The following is a 7,364-nucleotide window of genomic DNA, read 5'->3' as shown; positions in this document are numbered from 1 at the left end:
TTTGTGATTTACTTTAATGATACTACTATTGTGATGATGATGGTTGTGATTTACTTAATGGTTTATATTGTGATTGATAGGTTTGGATTTAATGATACACTATATTGTGATGATGATAGGTTTGTGATTTACTTTAATGATACACTATATTGTGATCATGATAGGTTTGTGATTTACTTTAATGATACACTATATTGTGATGATGATAGGTTTGTGATTTACTTTAATGATACACTATATTGTGATGATGATAGGTTTGTGATTTACTTTAATGATACACTATATTGTGATGATGATAGGTTTGTGATTTACTTTAATGATACACTATATTGTGATGATGATAGGTTTGTGATTTACTTTAATGATACACTATATTGTGATGATGATAGGTTTGTGATTTACTTTAATGATACACTATATTGTGATGATGATAGGTTTGTGATTTACTTTAATGATACACTATATTGTGATCATGATAGGTTTGTGATTTACTTTAATGATACACTATATTGTGATCATGATAGGTTTGTGATTTACTTTAATGATACACTATATTGTGATGATGATAGGTTTGTGATTTACTTTAATGATACACTATATTGTGATGATGATAGGTTTGTGATTTACTTTAATGACACTATATTGTGATCATGATAGGTTTGTGATTTACTTTAATGATACACTATATTGTGATCATGATAGGTTTGTGATTTACTTTAATGATACACTATATTGTGATCATGATAGGTTTGTGATTTACTTTAATGATACACTATATTGTGATGATGATAGGTTTGTGATTTACTTTAATGATACACTATATTGTGATGATGATAGGTTTGTGATTTACTTTAATGATACACTATATTGTGATGATGATAGGTTTGTGATTTACTTTAATGATACACTATATTGTGATGATGATAGGTTTGTGATTTACTTTAATGATACACTATATTGTGATGATGATAGGTTTGTGATTTACTTTAATGATACACTATATTGTGATGATGATAGGTTTGTGATTTACTTTAATGATACACTATATTGTGATGATGATAGGTTTGTGATTTACTTTAATGATACACTATATTGTGATCATGATAGGTTTGTGATTTACTTTAATGATACACTATATTGTGATGATGATAGGTTTGTGATTTACTTTAATGATACACTATATTGTGATCATGATAGGTTTGTGATTTACTTTAATGATACACTATATTGTGATGATGATAGGTTTGTGATTTACTTTAATGACACTATATTGTGATGATGATAGGTTTGTGATTTACTTTAATGATACACTATATTGTGATCATGATAGGTTTGTGATTTACTTTAATGATACACTATATTGTGATCATGATAGGTTTGTGATTTACTTTAATGATACACTATATTGTGATCATGATAGGTTTGTGATTTACTTTAATGATACACTATATTGTGATGATGATAGGTTTGTGATTTACTTTAATGATACACTATATTGTGATGATGATAGGTTTGTGATTTACTTTAATGATACACTATATTGTGATGATGATAGGTTTGTGATTTACTTTAATGATACACTATATTGTGATGATGATAGGTTTGTGATTTACTTTAATGATACACTATATTGTGATGATGATAGGTTTGTGATTACTTATGATACATATATTGTGATATGATGTTTGTGATTTACTTTAATGATACACTATATTGTGATCATGATAGGTTTGTGATTTACTTTAATGATACACTATATTGTGATGATGATAGGTTTGTGATTTACTTTAATGATACACTATATTGTGATGATGATAGGTTTGTGATTTACTTTAATGATACACTATATTGTGATGATGATAGGTTTGTGATTTACTTTAATGATACACTATATTGTGATCATGATAGGTTTGTGTGATTTACTTTAATGATACACTATATTGTGATGATGATAGGTTTGTGATTTACTTTAATGACACATATATTGTGATCATGATAGGTTTGTGATTTACTGATAATGATACACTATATTGTGATATGATAGGTTTGTGATTTACTGTAATATGATACACACTATATTGTGATGATGATAGGTTTGTGATTTACTTTAATGATACACTATATTGTGATGATGATAGGTTTGTGATTTACTTTAATGATACACTATATTGTGATCATGATAGGTTTGTGATTTACTTTAATGATACACTATATTGTGATCATGATAGGTTTGTGATTTACTTTAATGACACTATATTGTGATGATGATAGGTTTGTGATTTACTTTAATGATACACTATATTGTGATGATGATAGGTTTGTGATTTACTTTAATGATACACTATATTGTGATGATGATAGGTTTGTGATTTACTTTAATGATACACTATATTGTGATGATGATAGGTTTGTGATTTACTTTAATGATACACTATATTGTGATGATGATAGGTTTGTGATTTACTTTAATGATACACTATATTGTGATGATGATAGGTTTGTGATTTACTTTAATGATACACTATATTGTGATGATGATAGGTTTGTGATTTACTTTAATGATACACTATATTGTGATCATGATAGGTTTGTGATTTACTTTAATGATTATATGATAGGTTTGTGATTTACTTATGATCACTATATTGTGATGATGATAGGTTTGTGATTTACTTTAATGATACACTATATTGTGATGATGATAGGTTTGTGATTTACTTTAATGATACACTATATTGTGATCATGATAGGTTTGTGATTTACTTTAATGATACACTATATTGTGATGATGATAGGTTTGTGATTTACTTTAATGATACACTATATTGTGATCATGATAGGTTTGTGATTTACTTTAATGATACACTATATTGTGATGATGATAGGTTTGTGATTTACTTTAATGATACACTATATTGTGATGATGATAGGTTTGTGATTTACTTTAATGATACACTATATTGTGATGATGATAGGTTTGTGATTTACTTTAATGATACACTATATTGTGATGATGATAGGTTTGTGATTTACTTTAATGATACACTATATATTGTGATGATGATAGGTTTGTGATTTACTTTAATGATACACTATATTGTGATCATGATAGGTTTGTGATTTACTTTAATGATACACTATATTGTGATCATGATAGGTTTGTGATTTACTGTAATGATACACTATATTGTGATGATGATAGGTTTGTGATTTACTTTAATGATACACTATATTGTGATCATGATAGGTTTGTGATTTACTTTAATGATACACTATATTGTGATCATGATAGGTTTGTGATTTACTTTAATGATACACTATATTGTGATCATGATAGGTTTGTGATTTACTTTAATGATACACTATATTGTGATGATGATAGGTTTGTGATTTACTTTAATGATACACTATATTGTGATCATGATAGGTTTGTGATTTACTTTAATGATACACTATATTGTGATCATGATAGGTTTGTGATTTACTTTAATGATACACTATATTGTGATCATGATAGGTTTGTGATTTACTTTAATGATACACTATATTGTGATGATGATAGGTTTGTGATTTACTTTAATGATACACTATATTGTGATGATGATAGGTTTGTGATTTACTTTAATGATACACTATATTGTGATCATGATAGGTTTGTGATTTACTTTAATGATACACTATATTGTGATCATGATAGGTTTGTGATTTACTTTAATGATACACTATATTGTGATCATGATAGGTTTGTGATTTACTGTAATGATACACTATATTGTGATATGATAGGTTTGTGATTTACTTTAATGATACACTATATTGTGATGATGATAGGTTTGTGATTTACTTTAATGATACACTATATTGTGATCATGATAGGTTTGTGATTTACTGTAATGATACACTATATTGTGATGATGATAGGTTTGTGATTTACTTTAATGATACACTATATTGTGATGATGATAGGTTTGTGATTTACTTTAATGATACACTATATTGTGATCATGATAGGTTTGTGATTTACTTTAATGATACACTATATTGTGATCATGATAGGTTTGTGATTTACTTTAATGATACACTATATTGTGATCATGATAGGTTTGTGATTTACTTTAATGATACACTATATTGTGATGATGATAGGTTTGTGATTTACTTTAATGATACACTATATTGTGATGATGATAGGTTTGTGATTTACTTTAATGACACTATATTGTGATCATGATAGGTTTGTGATTTACTTTAATGATACACTATATTGTGATCATGATAGGTTTGTGATTTACTTTAATGATACACTATATTGTGATGATGATAGGTTTGTGATTTACTTTAATGACACTATATTGTGATCATGATAGGTTTGTGATTTACTGTAATGATACACTATATTGTGATGATGATAGGTTTGTGATTTACTTTAATGATACACTATATTGTGATCATGATAGGTTTGTGATTTACTTTAATGATACACTATATTGTGATGATGATAGGTTTGTGATTTACTTTAATGATACACTATATTGTGATGATGATAGGTTTGTGATTTACTTTAATGATACACTATATTGTGATCATGATAGGTTTGTGATTTACTTTAATGATACACTATATTGTGATGATGATAGGTTTGTGATTTACTTTAATGATACACTATATTGTGATCATGATAGGTTTGTGATTTACTTTAATGATACACTATATTGTGATCATGATAGGTTTGTGATTTACTTTAATGATACACTATATTGTGATCATGATAGGTTTGTGATTTACTTTAATGATACACTATATTGTGATGATGATAGGTTTGTGATTTACTTTAATGATACACTATATTGTGATGATGATAGGTTTGTGATTTACTTTAATGATACACTATATTGTGATGATAGGTTTGTGATTTACTTAATGAACACTATATTGTGATCATGATAGGTTTGTGATTTACTTTAATGATACACTATATTGTGATCATGATAGGTTTGTGATTTACTTTAATGATACACTATATTGTGATGATGATAGGTTTGTGATTTACTTTAATGATACACTATATTGTGATCATGATAGGTTTGTGATTTACTTTAATGATACACTATATTGTGATGATGATAGGTTTGTGATTTACTTTAATGATACACTATATTGTGATGATGATAGGTTTGTGATTTACTTTAATGATACACTATATTGTGATCATGATAGGTTTGTGATTTACTTTAATGATACACTATATTGTGATGATGATAGGTTTGTGATTTACTTTAATGATACACTATTATTGTGATGATGATAGGTTTGTGATTTACTTTAATGATACACTATATTGTGATCATGATAGGTTTGTGATTTACTTTAATGATACACTATATTGTGATCATGATAGGTTTGTGATTTACTTTAATGATACACTATATTGTGATGATGATAGGTTTGTGATTTACTGTAATGATACACTATATTGTGATCATGATAGGTTTGTGATTTACTTTAATGATACACTATATTGTGATGATGATAGGTTTGTGATTTACTTTAATGATACACTATATTGTGATGATGATAGGTTTGTGATTTACTTTAATGATACACTATATTGTGATCATGATAGGTTTGTGATTTACTTTAATGATACACTATATTGTGATGATGATAGGTTTGTGATTTACTTTAATGATACACTATATTGTGATGATGATAGGTTTGTGATTTACTTTAATGACACTATATTGTGATGATGATAGGTTTGTGATTTACTTTAATGATACACTATATTGTGATCATGATAGGTTTGTGATTTACTTTAATGATACACTATATTGTGATCATGATAGGTTTGTGATTTACTTTAATGATACACTATATTGTGATGATGATAGGTTTGTGATTTACTTTAATGATACACTATATTGTGATCATGATAGGTTTGTGATTTACTTTAATGATACACTATATTGTGATCATGATAGGTTTGTGATTTACTTTAATGATACACTATATTGTGATGATGATAGGTTTGTGATTTACTTTAATGATACACTATATTGTGATCATGATAGGTTTGTGATTTACTTTAATGATACACTATTATTGTGATCATGATAGGTTTGTGATTTACTTTAATGATACACTATATTGTGATCATGATAGGTTTGTGATTTACTTTAATGATACACTATATTGTGATGATGATAGGTTTGTGATTTACTTTAATGATACACTATATTGTGATCATGATAGGTTTGTGATTTACTTTAATGATACACTATATTGTGATGATGATAGGTTTGTGATTTACTTTAATGATACACTATATTGTGATGATGATAGGTTTGTGATTTACTTTAATGATACACTATATTGTGATGATGATAGGTTTGTGATTTATACTTTAATGATACACTATATTGTGATGATGATAGGTTTGTGATTTACTTTAATGATACACTATATTGTGATCATGATAGGTTTGTGATTTACTTTAATGACACACTATATTGTGATCATGATAGGTTTGTGATTTACTTTAATGATACACTATATTGTGATCATGATAGGTTTGTGATTTACTTTAATGATACACTATATTGTGATCATGATAGGTTTGTGATTTACTTTAATGATACACTATATTGTGATCATGATAGGTTTGTGATTTACTTTAATGACACACTATATTGTGATGATGATAGGTTTGTGATTTACTTTAATGATACACTATATTGTGATGATGATAGGTTTGTGATTTACTTTAATGATACACTATATTGTGATGATGATAGGTTTGTGATTTACTTTAATGATACACTATATTGTGATGATGATAGGTTTGTGATTTACTTTAATGATACACTATATTGTGATGATGATAGGTTTGTGATTTACTTTAATGATACACTATATTGTGATGATGATAGGTTTGTGACATTTACATGATAGGTAATGATACACTATATTGTGATTGATGATAGGTTTGTGATTTACTTTATTGTGATGATGATAGGTTTGTGATTTACTTTAATGATGATAGGTTTGATAGATTTACTTTAATGATACACTATATTGTGATGATGATAGGTTTGTGATTTACTTTAATGATACACTATATTGTGATCATGATAGGTTTGTGATTTACTTTAATGATACACTATATTGTGATCATGATATATTGTGTTTGTTTGTGATTTACTTTAATGATACACTATATTGTGATCATGATAGGTTTGTGATTTACTTTAATGATACACTATATTGTGATGATGATAGGTTTGTGATTTACTTTAATGACACTATATTGTGATCATGATAGGTTTGTGATTTACTTTAATGATACACTATATTGTGATCATGAT

This window comes from Argopecten irradians, chromosome 4, assembly GCF_041381155.1.
Source record: "Argopecten irradians isolate NY chromosome 4, Ai_NY, whole genome shotgun sequence".
In the NCBI taxonomy this organism is placed as follows: Eukaryota; Metazoa; Mollusca; class Bivalvia; order Pectinida; family Pectinidae; genus Argopecten; species Argopecten irradians.
The sequence above is the reverse complement of the archived record's forward strand: the minus strand, read 5'-3'. Positions refer to the sequence as shown.